This window comes from Astyanax mexicanus, chromosome 17 (assembly GCF_023375975.1).
Source record: "Astyanax mexicanus isolate ESR-SI-001 chromosome 17, AstMex3_surface, whole genome shotgun sequence".
NCBI lineage: Eukaryota > Metazoa > Chordata > Actinopteri > Characiformes > Acestrorhamphidae > Astyanax > Astyanax mexicanus.
The window spans coordinates 12,114,114-12,130,365 of NC_064424.1; the positions used below are offsets into that span (position 1 = coordinate 12,114,114).

The 16,252-nt window shown below is 38.2% G+C and overlaps 1 protein-coding gene across 7 annotated transcripts in view; it reads left to right on the forward strand.

The window, feature by feature from the left end:
- nrxn2a (neurexin 2a) overlaps nucleotides 1–16,252 on the forward strand; it is a 696,697-nt gene that overhangs the window by 332,590 nt on the left and 347,855 nt on the right. The gene's annotated exons all lie outside the window — the stretch shown is intronic.

Consider the following 16,252-nt stretch of genomic DNA (forward strand, 5'->3'; position numbering starts at 1 on the left):
GTAGTCTGCTGTAGTGTTTATCGTGTTAAAACAAGCAACGTGGGATGAACCGCTAGTTAATATCACCCTGGCTTACTGAAAAACACTGGCTAACAGATAACTGCTAGTTGCTAATGCTAATGCTCCAGCCTTACTGCTGGAGAAATTCAGGAATCTAAGGTTACTGTAAATAAATGGAAGCGCTTTACTCAACCAAATAAACTATTTTTAAGGGGAGAAATCTGTGTAGATTAATATCCAGCGCTCGTTTTAAAGTCACAGTTTAGTATATTAGCTTTATCAAACTAAACTTTACTTTCTTGGCAATGTCATCTTGGAATATGGACGTGCCACCAGGAAAGAAAAAATCTATTGATGGAATAACCTGGTCTATATTCAGTATATTCAGGTATATTCAGCTGACCTCATTCTTTCAGCACATACTGTTGCTGAACCTAAACCTGCAGACCAACTGCAGCATCGACCTCACATCATTTACTTAGTTAAATCCCAGAGGAGACTTTTTTTTTTTTTGGCCAGGAAGTGTGTGTGTTTTTAATGAACCGCACTAGAATGTGTTTAGAAACAGACTTCACAGAGATTCACCTATTCAGGCAGCTCCCACTTACTCTTATAAACAGCACTGACAGACTAATTGCTCCAGGGCTCATGGTTTTAATAAAATCAAAGCTAGTAAGCATAAACACACTCTAAATCTGAATAAGCCTGAAAAAAACTGGCACTGAAAAATGTAGAACTTGAGTCTGACCCAAATCTGCTACTCTGAATACAGCTGCAGACTATAACTTTGCGAGGAGACGGGGTGGGAGAGCAAAGCAGAAAGAGAGAGAGAGAGAGAGAGTATGTAATAGTGTGAGATGGTGCGAGAAAGCATAGACAGAAAACAAGAATGTGTGCTTGAATTTTAGTAGTGAGTCAATTTAAAACATTTAAAATCTTCCAAAATGTAAAGAAACTAAAATAACCTATGATTGGTTATATACAGCTCTGGAAAAAAATTAAGAGACTTAACCACTTCAGTTTCTGAATCAGTTTCTCTGATTTTGCTATTTATATGTTTATGTTTGAGTAAAATGTACATTGTTCTTTATTTTATTAACTACAGACAACATTTCTCCAAAAATTCCAAATAAAAATATTGTCATTTAGAGCATTTATTTGCAGAGAATGAGAAATGTCTGAAATAACAAAAAAAAAAAAAAAGATGCAGAGCTTTCAGACCTCAAATAATGCAAAGAAAACAAGTTCAGAAATCAATATTTGGTGGAATAGCCCTGTTTTTTTAACTTTATGCCACAGCTGTATATTTGAGGTCAGGTCCCAAACGAACTCTAGAGACCCAAGTATCAACTCTAAAAATCATGTTGGAGCTAAATGGCTGTTTAGGTGCAGTTTAACCTGATTTATTACCCAAATAATAACTACAGCTAATAATACATGCCATCTCTTCTGTTGCTTCTTGCTGAATTGCAGAGATTTACATGCTAGTCCAGAACAGAGGATCTTTTTCCTGTGTTTATTATCTTTCTCTACCCCAGACAGATCTGACCAATGAACAAGCTTGTATGGTTTGTTGTGACGGATTTTGTTGCGCTTGCGTTTTTTCTTGTGTGAAACCAAAACAACCAAAGGGGAAAACACTCTTAAGTGAATTAATTTTCTAACTTTTTCAGCCCAAAGAAATGAACTACTGGTGTGAAAACAACCTTAGAGTGAATTAAAAAAATATTTTCTATCTTTAAAAAAATGACCCAAAGGCGAGTGAGACGGTCTGATGAGGATGTGAAAGCAGCTTTGTTGTTTATGTAGATGACTACCTAATACCTCGAGTCAATTTCTTTGCCAATTAAGGCAAATTTTCCTAGGGTATTAAAAGAGTTTAAAAGAGTGTTTTTACTGAGGTTACTTTCAATACTGTCGAAGGAAGACTTTCTTTTTTGGACCATTTCTGTGAAGATTTGATTGCATTCAGCAAGTGCTGAACAAGACCCTTCCCAATGTATTCCAAAGTACTTGATGGAGCACCATTATTCCAGAGTTTTGGGAGAATTTTGGGGGTATTGCACCCCTCTATCCCCATGTCATATACTACTACCATGCGTTGAGAGAATGCAAGTACCATCCTAGTACAAACTTCTTTTTTGAAGCACTATTGCAACTTTTTTGACCTGCCAGAAGTGCAGTGTCACAAGAGATATAAACAAAGTTGAAGAATAAGGCCCTACCCCTTACCCCTTACCCCTACCCCAATGTGTGGGGTGTCCCGATTCTTATTAGGCAGGAGAGGTAGGTTCGGGGAAGTGTTAGGGCTTGTTAGCCCTTCAAACTGAGATTTTTCAGATGCACACTTCAAACCGAAGTACTATGAGAATCACTGGTTAAAAAAACCCCACAAATGTAAATATTTTCCTTTTTAAAAGTAATGATTGGCTCTATATTACCATTGTTTAATGTTTAGTTTCAATATTTTATGGCCAAATTCTTCATAACAAACATAAAACAGATTACTAGTAGTTTGTATTAGTAGTTAGCTAGCTAACTAACTTTCCCGTTCCACCTTAAGTGGTGCAACATACAGCAGGGGCTACAGCATTTTAAGGCAGACCGCAAAAATAAAAATAAAATAAAAGCTAATCAAACCTAATTTCAGCTCCTCATCACAGAGAAATTAAGAAATGGACAATAATGATTCATTTCTGCACCATTCCCCCCCTCTTTCTGAAGACATACAATCAACAATCAACAGGGTTACACTAAAAAAAAAGGGGTAGGAGTAAGTGGTAGGGCCAAGGAGTGAAATGGGATTGGGCCCAAATCTGATTTGTCCAGTTCAGTTATGAGGACAAAGGAAGGTCCATGCTACTTATTCAAACAGCAAAGCTGGACAGTTATGCTCTATTGGACACCCAGCCATGGATGGGATTGGGATTTGATGGAATCTGCCATGGCCATGGCTTTTGCTTCTGATGATGAGGACAAATGTCTTTCCACACGAGACATGCTTCACATGCACCAGTGCCAAATCTTCAATTAGACCAGAATCATCTGCCTCAGTTTAGCAGACTCTGGAAGCCAACTCTGGACGACTGGAAGCCAACTCTGGACGACTGAAGATTAAACACGAACATGCAAAAAGCACATCAAAGACACTACCCACTTTGTAAGCTCAGCCTCATCTCCAACTCCCCAACTCACTGAAGAACACAGAGAACACAGTTCCACTGCTCCACAGTAATCCCAATGCTAGGGGCTTTATACCTCTCAAGCCCACCCCTGGTATTGGGTGCTATATTACAGTATATAATGCATATAATGCATGTTGGGAGAGTAAAGGCCAGTACAATCTTCATATAAAATTACATGAAGCACTATTACAACTTCTTTTTCGACTTGCCAGTCTGTGAAAGCCTGCACTGGACGTCTGAAGAGTATTTTCGAACATGAAGAAAAAGCAGATCAAGGACGCTACCTAGATTGCAAGATCAGCTGTATCAAAGCAGCCTGAGCTGAGAAGATGCAGAACATGGATAAGCCTCAGGAATAGAAAGGCCAGGCTACTGCTTGCTAAAATTCACTATTCAAAGCGCTTCTCATCTGTAAAACTTGGTGGCGTGAGCATTTATAGTTCATATCTTTGTTGAAGACAGGTAGCAGGATAAATTGTAAGGTGAACAAAGGCATGTTAACCACTCTGCAACAGCAAGACACCTCGAAGTGCGGGACTGTGATTCGAACTACACTACTGAAGAAGCTGTGGAGTTTTTCAAGACCTAAAAAAAGCAGAAAGTTCTTGAGGGCAACAAGCTGTAGAAGCTAGAAGTTGTAGATTAGTACAATGGTATTTTCTTCCATTAGGATTTTTTTTGTAGCATTGCTTTAATGATTTGACTGCATTTAGTGACTGCAAGTGCTGAACAAGAGAGACCCTAGTGAGGTCAGGATGTTGGATGGTCACCAACTCTTCTTATCATCCCAAACTCCCCAATTCATCCCAAAAGTACTGGATAGAGTGGTTTCTAACCATCTAGCTGATATCTAAATGTGGAATGTCAGCTGTATATATATATATCCCATCACTAGTGATGCCACAACACATGGAGGGTGAAGACTAGCACATGCTTCCTCCGATACGTGTGAAGTCAGCCACCGCCTCTTTTCCAACTGCTGCTGATGCAGCATTGCCGAGTAGCATCACAGCGCACTCAGAGGAAAGCGCAGCGGTTCCGATACATCAGCTCACAGATGCCTTGTGCTGATCAACATTACCCCAGGAGGGATGAGGGGTAAGAGCGTTATTTATCCACCCGTCTGTCCAGAGAGAGCAAGGCCATCTGGGGCCATCAAGGGGCTCCGGCATCTGATGGCAAGCTGCCTGACCAGGATTCGAACCAGCAAACTCCCAATCATAGTGGCAGTGCTTTAGACCACTGGACCACTTGGCTCCTTTAATTTATTTTAGGTAATAATTTTAGCAATTCATATTTGTAATCATTCAACATCAGCACCTGCCTTCACCTGACTGCAATCAAATACTCACAGAAATGTTCTAATATATGATTTAAAGCATTCTAAGAAGATCCAACAATATAATATTATCAAACAATGACGAACTTTACTGTATATACTGTATTTTAGATGACAAGTTAATTACCAGATGTATCCAAACTATTGCAAATTTTATTATTTTAAACACTCCCATATTATTCCTGGTACACACGTGGTACAACTTCGGAAATGGAATGTCCTATCATTCATCTGCATCTATTCATCTGCACTATCAGGGGTTACCTAAATTCCAGTAATTCACATCACTTTGCAACCAAAGTGATGAATCAAACAATCAGCCTTTATTTAAACTCTGAGTTCATTGAAGGTGGCCCCTAATTTACAATGTAGTTTAACCAATACATAAGGAAGGGATCGTTAAAGAAAAATAATAAATATATAAAAAAGGAAACCATCATGAGATCGGGAGGTAGCACTTCACAGTCAATTTACAGAATGCTATCCCATGACTTTTGGCATAACCAAACCTCATGCCAGTAATTATCATTTATTTTATTTTTTAGATTGGTAAATAATTTCAAGAAAATAACTCAAAAAGAATAAGATGAACGCAACCATAATTTGTATCTTGAGATTTTTGATGTGCATAATTGTACTTTTACTTTATTTCCTTGTATACAGCTCTGGAATATAATAAGAGACCACTTCAAAATGATGAGTTTCTTTGATTTTACCAAATTGAAAACCTCTGGAATATAATCAAGAGAAAAATGGATGATCACAAGCCATCAAACCAAGCTGAACTGCCTGAATTTTTTCACCAGTAGTGTAAAGCATGAAGCTATCCAAAAGCAGTGTGTAAGACTGGTGGAGGAGAACATGCCGAGGTGCATGAAAACTGTGAATAAAAACTCTATCTAATATTGATTTCTAAACTCTTAAAACAAACATGAATATAAACTCTCTAAATAAATGCTATAAATTACAATATATATATATTTTTTTAATTTTGGAAAAAAGTTGTTGGTAGTTTACAGAATAAAACAACAATGTTCATTTTATTTAAACATATACTTATAAATAGCAAAATCAGAGAAACTGATTCAAACTGAAACTGAAGTGTTTTCTCAATGTTTTCCAGAGCTGTGTTTCTATACCATAAGACCATACCTTAAAGATCCTGCTGCAAACCACCAGATGGCAACATTTACCAGAGTTAAAACCACTGTTGTTTTCTCCAACCCGTCTGAAACAAGGGTGTTCTGTGCTTTACTGCAGAATGAGGCGGTATTCCTTCATGCTGATTGAAGCAATGAACTGCATTATATATATTTTTTATATGGATAAAAGGCAGATATTGTTTTTAATATAAAGGAGAAAGATGTGTAAGTGTTCTGTATCACTGGAAATATGCAGCACGTGTGCTGACACCCTGCTTAAAGCTTTTAACACGAGGACAGGGGGTTAAAAAAGGGCCACGTGATGAGCGGCTGATCTTTGGCTTATGCGGATCGTACATTCCCCCCCGACACTCCCACCGGTTTGTCATTGGGTGTGACAAGCATATTTAGACTGATGGAAGTTTTAATGACAGTAAAATGTTAATTGACTTTTAAATAGACAGAAATCACCGGTAGTTAAAGTAAATTATACTAAATTAGAGCCCTCTGCCATCTGGTAGAAGTCCCTTTTTTGACCTCGCCATGTTGTGCATTTTAAACAGCCTCGCGCCGACTTCCTGCGCTCAAACCAGGAAAGGTAATTTCATCGAAATTTAACTGCAGATGACACGGCCTCCTGAGAGGCTTGCATTATGCAGTTCTCTGGCTAAAATTACTTCAAATTTAAAAGCTTTGTCTACTGCACCTGCATAAAAAAAAAAAAAAAAAAAACTACAAATAACTCGCATTAGAGTTGCATAAGAAATGATCAATTTGGTTGCATAGTGGTCTTTGAATATAGCAGTAGCCTCCTTTTAGAGCTCAGAACTCAACCTAAAACAAAATCACATCTTTTTTTAGCTAATTATGACTTTGGAAAAACACATATGTGGAAAGGTAGAGTATATGTCCAGGTTGAGCTTACGTTTGATTAATTTAAGGCGATTTCAGTCCGGTTTTCGTCTGGTTAATTTGAATAAAATGTCCGGTTTGTTTAGGCAGGTGTTTGAGTACTGCTTTGAGATCCTTGAGAGGAAGTGGTCTCTGTCCAGTCCAGCCCAATCAAGCTCTCGAAGCAGTTAGTTGATGTGATTAGAACATGATGACTGCATGAGCTACCTTTAAATCCAACAAACTATGGTATTTTGGAGCTCCTCAAAGAGCACCTACTCTCCTAACACCTCTAACACACTAACTACTTCTAACCTCATTTCCTTCTTTCCCTCCTTCACTCCTCTATCCCAATATTTCCCTTCGACCTCCGTTAAGCCCTATCTAAAAAAATGTTTTACCTTTAACTTCTATTACTTTTTGTACTGCACTATTGTAAGTCGCTTTGGACAAAAGCGTCTGCCAAAAGTAATGTAATGTATTTTTTCACACTATAAGGCACACCAGATTATAACCAGCACTTGTTAGGAACAGATTAACAACAGGGAAGGGGTAGGGAAGAGGAAGCAGACAATAGCATACTATACATTTAACACAGGCAATATGCGATTTTAAGAAACTAATGTTACTAAAAGAACTATCAATAAAGGGCATATATATATATATATCAGATAACTCCTCAAGAAGCTACAAAATCCTGAATAGACTCATATAATTTCTCCCAGTTACTGATTGTTGAAAATTTAGCTTTGTTAATTTTAGCTATACGATATTCCATTCTGACTATTTTTTGAAAACTAGAGATCCAGAAATTCATAACTGAAAGCTGAGGAGAGATCCAAAGTTGCAGGATCGCTTTCTCTGTGGCTGTATAACCTGCAGATAACATCTTTCTTTTTATTAAAGGTAACTAAAGGTCTAAATCATCATTTAGAAGACATACAAGGGTTGGACAGTGAAACTGAAACACCTGGTTTTAGAACACAATAATTTATTGTAGTGACGGACAGTTCTGGTGGAAACAGGAGAGTTGAGGTGCACATTGAATTCTGCCGTGATTTGATCAGCCGTGGTATAACAATCCGGGTTAGCACCCGAACATCCCTTTAAGACAGCTTCCTCTTACAACATCCACAGTTAATCCTGTTGGATGTGGTTCATCCTTCTTGGTGGTTTTGCTGACATTACCCTGGATACCGTGGCTCTTGATACATCACAAAGACTTGTTGTCTTGGTCACAGATGCGCCAGCAAGACGTGCACCAACATTTTGTCCTCTTTTGAACTCTGGTATGTCACCCATAATGTTGTGTTCATAGCAATATTTTGAGCAAAACTGGGCTCTTACCCTGCTAATTGAACCGTCACACTCTTATTGCTCTTACTGGTGCAATGTGCAATTAATGAAGATTGGCCACCAGGTTGCTCCAATTTAGCCATGAAACCTTCCACCTAAAACGAAAGGTGTTTCAGTTTCATTGTCTAACACCTGTAAATGTGGCATGAGTGGTATGCTTAGACCAAGTAAATTAGATAGCACATCTAGTGTTAGAATCCATATTTTAACTACATTTGGACATTCCCAAAACATTTGAATGAATGTCCCAGGTGCAGAATTACAGATATTACAAATCTAACTAGAAATGAGTTTCATTTGATATATCCTATATGGTGTTGCCTAAACTCCCAGTATCCCAATCCAAAGAGCCAGTAGAGGAAATCTCTTGATCCCAAAGTTGTTCCACACTCATTGGTTTAATGTAGTGTTCTACCAAAGCGTTATACATACAAATGATACTCTACCACGAAGATTATACATGGGCCTTATCCAATCAGCCAAAGGATGAGATTTAGGGGTAGTGCCCCATGGTACTCCATAGGCTTGAAGCACCAGGTTGCATCTGCTTGGGTTTAAATTCTCCACCAACACCAACATGTCCAGCTGAGTAGGGGTCTCATGGTTTAATGCTCAGAAGCTTATCGCTAATAAATATCCAGGGCAGTCCACAGCACAAATGGATAGCATGGCTCAGTCTCCAGCATATAGGATGAGTTAACTAGATGATGTCTTACTTCAGCCTGACCTTGGCACAACCTCTCTCTCTCTCTCCTTCTCTCTCTCAGCAGCTCTCTGAATCTGTTCAAGTCCAGACTTTGTGAGGACTCAGGACTGGAGCTTCTAGTGCACACCCTACATTGCTAAGCAGGTCACAGTCGTGGTACAGTGCTGACATCTAGAAGTCTGAGCACTTTGGAAGAAAGTTGGAGCATGAATATTTGGGGATGTGCCCTGGGAACACAGTGTTCCTTGAAACAGGCTGGAGCTGGCTCCTTGCACAGGCCACTGCCCTTTATTTTTGGCTCTGGTGTTTTAACTGCCCATGACTTATTTACTTCTCAGTTTTTTTTTATTGTTATTTTTATTATGTACACTGGAGTAACAGAGACTGTATTTCTAAAGTTTTCTGCACACAAAAGTATGTCTCTGACAGTTTTTACAGTCTGATTTATAAGTATTTGGAAAACAGTTTTAAAAAAAATGGGTCACAAATAACAGTAATAAAAGTATAACAGGACAATAATAAAAAAAAAGTTACATAATTAGTTCACACTAGTTAAGACATAATTAAACATCATTGTAACATGTCATTGTAAATACATTTCTTGGTAAATAATAATTAATAGAAAATTGAGATATTAGTACAATTAGTAAAAGTTAAGATTGATAATATCTTAACTGTTGTTAATTAATAATTATTTGAGACATGTTGAGTACTGTTGATTAAAGGAGAAATTCAGTGTGAAATGTACTTGGGCTGTAGTGAAACATAATAACAAGTGCAAACTTTTGTAAAATATCCCACCCCCATTCTCCCCCAGCATTCTTAAATACAACACTTTTAGCCGATACCCCCAACAGGCTTACAATGCTAGTGAAAGGGGCATAGCATTGACCATCCACTATTTTTGCACCCTTAACAAGCTCAGAGTAGGTTCACATTTATTAGTAGAATTCCAAGACCCTGACATTTAAAACAAGACAGTTAGTTTATCAAAAAACACTTTATATACACAGTACCTTGTTTGAGTTTGTTAATGGTGTAAAAATTGTATTATGCCAAAAATAACCTATGCCAAGGTGTGGCTTAATTATAAATAAAGACCATTTGATGCCACCTGTAGCATATTAAAGTTTTCATATTGTCACACACATCCTTTTAAAAAGCTGGACTTCTTAAGTTATTGTTAAGAATGTTCATATTGAAATATCATGTCAATAAAAATAATAAAAGTAAAACAATATATATATATATATATTAATAAAATCAACGAAATAACTTAAATAAAAGCCCTGGTAGTACACAACGTTTACCTACCAGTTTATTCATTCTTATATCAAAGTATATATAGAGATTATATCCCTATATTGAACCAAAGCTGGAGTTAGCTATTGATCACCCAATCAAAGGTTGTCAGTGAAAATGCCACAGTACTGCTTCCCACTTTTGAAGCCTGGAGAACAGCCCTGGTCATTAGTGTGCCCTCAGCATCATAGATCGTAGTAGCATCATATTGCATAAAAGAAAGAGAAATTTGATGATCTTGGTCCAGGATAAATCAATAATAATTGTTAGAAGACGTTAAGCTCATGTAAAATGCATTGATGCTTATTATAAGTCTTGATGCATTGTGGGAGTTTATAGTGCCCTAAAACATAAAAAGGGATTCGTTTTAGTTACAGCCTATGAGCAGTAAAGCCACTCTGCTGATGTACAGCATCATACAGGAGTTTCAGTGAAGATTCTCCAGTACCAAGGCTGGAGCAGTATTAGCATTAGCTGCTAACCGCAGCGCTAGCTCTTTTGCTGTTTAGAGGTGAGTATATTGAACTGTAGGCTGCATGTTTACCGCTATCTGATAGCACCCTTGTTTACTGGAACAATCAGGGCTCCTCAGTGCAGTGCTGTCAGGCGGCATGTACTAGTGCTAAGCACTGGTAAACGTGAGTAGCGCTGCTGCTAACTACATTAAAATATTGGAAATCTAAGCTTACTGTAAATAAACGGAAGCATTTTACTCACCCAAATAAACACTTTTCAGAAGAGAAACCTTTTTATAAGAAACACAGTTATTAAGTTATTAAGGCGCCTTCAGCAGTGAATTAGATGAAAAACATGGCAGCACCCTTGTTCCTTACTATTGTCATTTAAAATGCACTTTATAATACGGTGCGCCTTATAGTCCGTAAAATACGGTAATTAGAGTTACCTTATAACTCTTAGACTCCTCTTCCTTAGTCTTTTATATCGTCACTGTCCTATGACAAATACTTATGTCCAAAACAGCAACTTTACAGGAGAGAGACAAAATCTTGTAAACTTTCAACCTCCACTGAATTTTTGACTGGATGTACTGGATGTGTGTCAGTAAAGTCCACACACTGTTTGCAGCTGCATTGTTCCAACACGCTAAAAACCCAAGGGATCCCAGCATGGAGCCCTGCTGCACACCGACCGTGCTCCCTGACATCAACTGACCATCAGATTCAATCAGCCCCGCCGAGGCCACAGGAGAGCAGTGAATCAAATGACATGCCTGCTGCCACTGATCCAACAGCCACAGTGTAAGGGACAGGTTGTCTTTTCAAATTATGTAGTAAACTAAAAATCGACAAAAAATGGAGATAAGTGTTTTTCATAGGACAGCAACGATATACAGTCTTACCTCACCTCCATATTGAACAGCTTTGCACCCCACCACCCTGCCTTCTATTATCTTTAATTCTCACCTCAAAATACGGTTCCCACTGTATACAATTACAATTAAGTCATATAAGCTCAATTCTAATATGTAATTTGTCCATTTCTTCTTTTCATATCGCACAATAAATCCTGGCTGATTGAAATAAGGTGACATGCAAATTCCTGTGATATTAAAATGGGGCGGGTAGCAGCTTAGATTTAATTAGCAGTGTGCCAGAAGGTGTGAGAATGTCAGCGCCCCTCCTTTCTGCTTCGTGCGCTCGTCTTCGAGAGGAACTGAGAGGAGTGCTGCTAATTAGGGCAAGCATATGACAAACACACCCTGATATGCAGAATCTAATGAATATCCATCAAACCCTGCCAAGCATTGCTTCTCACTCTCAGCTTTTTGATGGAATCCGCACGCCTCTCTTTCTGTGTTGAGTAAAAGCGAGAGGGTGTGGGTTATATACACGCATCCTGTCTATAAAATCACATTTGTGGTGGATCTGTTGGATCAGTGGCAGCAGGCATGTCATTTGATTCACTGCTCTCCTGTGGCCTCGGAGGGGCTGATTGAATCTGATGGTCAGTTGATGTCAGGGAGCACAGTTGGTGTGCAGCGGGGCTCCGTGCTGGGATCCCTTGGGTTTTTAGAGTGTTGAAACGCAAAATGCAGCTGCAAACCGTGTGTGGACTTTACTGACTTTTTTTCTGTGTTATTATTTTAACATTTTCTGCATCGTGGATTCATACTCAAGTCACTTACACTATGAAGAAAAACATGGAAATATTAATTTATTAAACAAACTAGAATATGATGTATATTTTAGATTGTTCAAGTTAGGCACCTCTTGCTTAGATGACAGCTTTGCACATATTGACATTTTCTCAGCAGTGTTTGCTATGAGTTAGTAAGTTTATGTGTTTAAGAGCATCAGTTGTGAAGAGGCAGAGTTATAGGTATACAGTGAATAGCTATATTTGAGTAATGTTCTAATGCATATAATGACTGAAAATAACTTCTCAACTAAGTAAAGAAACATATACTTTAAGATTTAAGATCAGTCAATCTGAAAAAAAAAGAACTTTGAAAGTATCCTCAAGTGCAGTCACTTCAAAGACTATCAAAAACATTCTGATGAAATTGGCCCTCATCAGGACCACCTCCATAAAAAGAGTTATCTTTGTTACACATAGGGTATGGTATCACAATCCGATACCAAAAAGGTACAGACTGAAATATCTCAGTAGTGCCTGCTTTCGATACTCTGCATAAAACATACACAGAGGCTTGCCGTCAGCTGCCGGAGCCCTGAGAGAGCACAATTGGCCTTGCTCTCTCTGTGTGGGTACAGTAGATGGCACTCTCTCTCCTCACATCACTCCTAGGGTGATGTCAATCAGCACAAGGCATCTGTGAGCTGATGTATCGGAACCGAGTCGCTGCGCTTTCCTCCGAGCATGCTGTGATGTGGGGAATCACTAGTGATAGGGGGAGTCCTAATGAGTGGGTTGGGTAATTGGCCGTGTAAATTGGGGAGAAAAAAAAAAACAATTAGAAATAAAATTATTAAAAAAGTGCGTGCACAGCTAGGCACCATGGCTAACGCAAACACCACACTACATTATTATTATGGTCTCCCTACAAAAAATACAAGAAACTATCAGGGAATTAATTTTTGTAAGTGATTGACACCACTAATATAGATATTGTCGCTGTCTAATGAAAAACAAGTATCTCCAAAACAGCAACTTTACAGGAGAACTTTCTTAACTTTTAATTGAAGTCAATGTAAAAACTTATATTGGTCCGTACATCCAAAAATTTAACACAGTATAAAGGAGTGTTGGTTTGTTGAAATAATGTAGTAATCTAAAAAACGAAGATTAAAAAATCAAGTTACTTGTTTTTCATTGGACAGTGACGATATACTGTAGATTCTATTTCTAGATCTTAAAAAGAACTCTTAAAATCTGAAGTGAATCCAGCATTATGCTTGGAGAAAACATTTTTAGTTTAAGCAGTTAAAGTAATGCTACTGTTTTTGTTGCTCTTAATAAAGCGCCACAAACATGTTCAAACAAGATAAAGAAAGGTGGAGCTTCTTATGATGACGGTATGAGAATGAGAATACTCATGTCAGCTGTTATAAATTTATTGTGTGAGAAGAAAGTTTGCATTTTTACACTTTTTGTATTTTTTGGTTACAATTTTTTTTAATTACGAACAATTACATACAATTACAAACATCATTAGTATTTTGAACTGTTTAACACTTTTAATGTGTTCATTCAAAGTCTTGATGACTTTTTTTTTTACAATGTATAAAACTAAAAAAATAAGTTAAAACATTGAATGAGAAGGTGTGTCCAAACTTTCAACTGGTACTATGAATCTCACACACAGAATCACATATTGCCAGCAGCTCCAGTGGACATCCAGCCTGGCTCTGCCAATTAGATTAGGCTGCGCTGGTGTCAGACGTTCTTTGAAGTGGCATCCCGGTCAGTACCCAGTTTGCACGGTGGAAGATGAAGCTGCTGCTGCTGCTGCTGCTTCTTTCCCATGACCCAATTTCAATTAACCCTCTGAGCTGCAGAGGATGCGACGGGAGCCTGCGCACTGCTGCCATATCAATAATACTCTTCTAATACCTGTAATCTCGGGCTTTTGAGTGATGATGCATATTCCCTCTGCTGTCAGGCTTCCATGTAAATCTTTAAGCGGATCCTCAGACAGCCCGGTGCCGCAGTTGAAATAGCCTTGCCTATGAGATTATTACATGATATGTTCTGTTAACAAGCAGAAACACGTTGATTTCGGCCTGTTTAGTTAATAAACTTGCACCGCAGACGCTGGAAACAAAGCTACGAGAATAGCCTAGCTGATCTGTGAAGTCTTAACCATGAACCCTCTCACACACGACAGCCCGTTCTCCGCCAGCTGATGCGAAGTGTTATTATTGCTGCAGACAGTGGGGAGCGGAGCTATCAGAGCAGAGAATGTGAGGAGGTATACACTGTATCACTTAGCCTTCTAAAGGATCCGCACGTCTGAAAGGAGTGAATGACATTTATATTTATGGCAGTTTCTCTGTCTGAACTCTGTAAAAGGTTCATTTCATACATATTAGCCTGAATTGCTTTCATTTGCATATAATCCTTGTCTGGCAAAAAACGTGTACCTTCATTTTTTTTTTTTATTTACTACCTTTGCAACATAATAGTAATGGGAATATGGTATACACTTAAAATCCTTAAGTTTGCGCCTTATGTATGAATTTTACCAGTCAGGTTGTAGGGAGCAGTAAAGCCAGTTTTCTCCAGCACCTAGGCTGTAGAAGTATTAGCATTAGCAGCTAACTGCAGCGCTAGCTCTTTCGCCGTTCAGAGGTGAGTTTATTGGACTGTAGTCTGCGTGTTTACCGTGTAAAAAAAAAAAAGCTACATGAGATGAACCGCTAGCTGATAGCACCCTCGGTTAACGGAACACTCAGGGTTCCTCATTGTAGCGCTGTTGGGCGGCATTTACTAGCGCTAAGCACTGCTAACTGCGCTAAAATACTCTAAATCTAAGCTTACTGTACACAAAAGGAAGCGCTTTACTCACCCAAATAAACAGTTTACAGGAGAGAAATCTGTGTAGATTAACATCCAGCGCTCGTTTGACTTTAAAAGAAACGTTTTTTTTTTTTTTGTGTGTGTGTACAGAATGGAAACATATCGATACCCCTGTTCCTTACTATTGTTGCTTAAATTGCACCTTATATATAGTCCGAAAAATACGGTAGATTTGTTTTTTTTTTTGCGTCAAAATACCATGATTAAATCCCTATACAATCCATTTTATTTACCCATAATCTCTTTTTGTTCTGTTAAGATGTTTTGCTTTGTTTTTTTCTTTTCACAATTTAATTTTGTCTCTAGATCTGAAATCTAGGGCTAGGGCTCATGTACTAAGACTTGCGTGGACTTCCTACTAAAATGTTCCGTACGCGTAGGCAGAATCCCACATACTTTCTCTTAGTACATCACAATCCACTTGAAATCAAGCGCAAGTGCACGAAAACATCACACCTGCCACGACTCCTCCCTCAGTTACGCAGAGTATAATGTTATAATAATAATAATAATAATAATAATAATAATAATAATAATATGCTAGAGTATAATATGCAAGTCAAGAAAGAAAAGTGTTGCAAGATGCGTAGCGTAATAACTAATAATTACCCATGTTTTAAAATATATTATTCTAGGATGTATAATAAATGCTTTCATTTAAATGAGTTGCTTACCAAGAAGCCACCCGTCACGCACTCAGCTTGTTTTCTTATCCTCTTATGCTCTTGGAATCTAAAACGGTTTATAAGCCAGTCATCATCATGGGCCAAAAAAACATAATGGTCACGGAAAATGCGCTCTCAGTGAATTCGGCCATTAGCAATATTTTCCAATTATGCCAACGCTGCCATCTCCAACAACTCCAGCGCAAACTTTTTATGCATGTTTACTGTATATGATGTAGGCTAAGTGGAAACACGTTGAACGATTATTTCTGTAAGCCAATGAAATTGTCTGATTAATTTACTTTATTTTACCCAATAATGGCTTACTGCAATGTGTGCGTAAAGGATATCATAATGGTTGTGATTTCAATGCATCGCCTCTAAGTGTCGCCAAATGACAAAAACACAATACATACGCACAAATAAACAGGCGTACACCCGAAACAAAAGTGCAGTGTGGAAACGCACTTTCTCACGTTCAAGTCAAATTTAGTACATCTGACCGTGAGCGTGAAATATGACGTACGCAATGTTTTTGTGCGTTCGCGCCTTTAGTACATGAGGCCCCTGGTCTTAACAATGACCGTATTACTGCATTCACCTGTCAGCCATTTTTTAATGAATCTCTTCACAGCTGAAACTGAGACTAAGTTCAATGTTAAGCT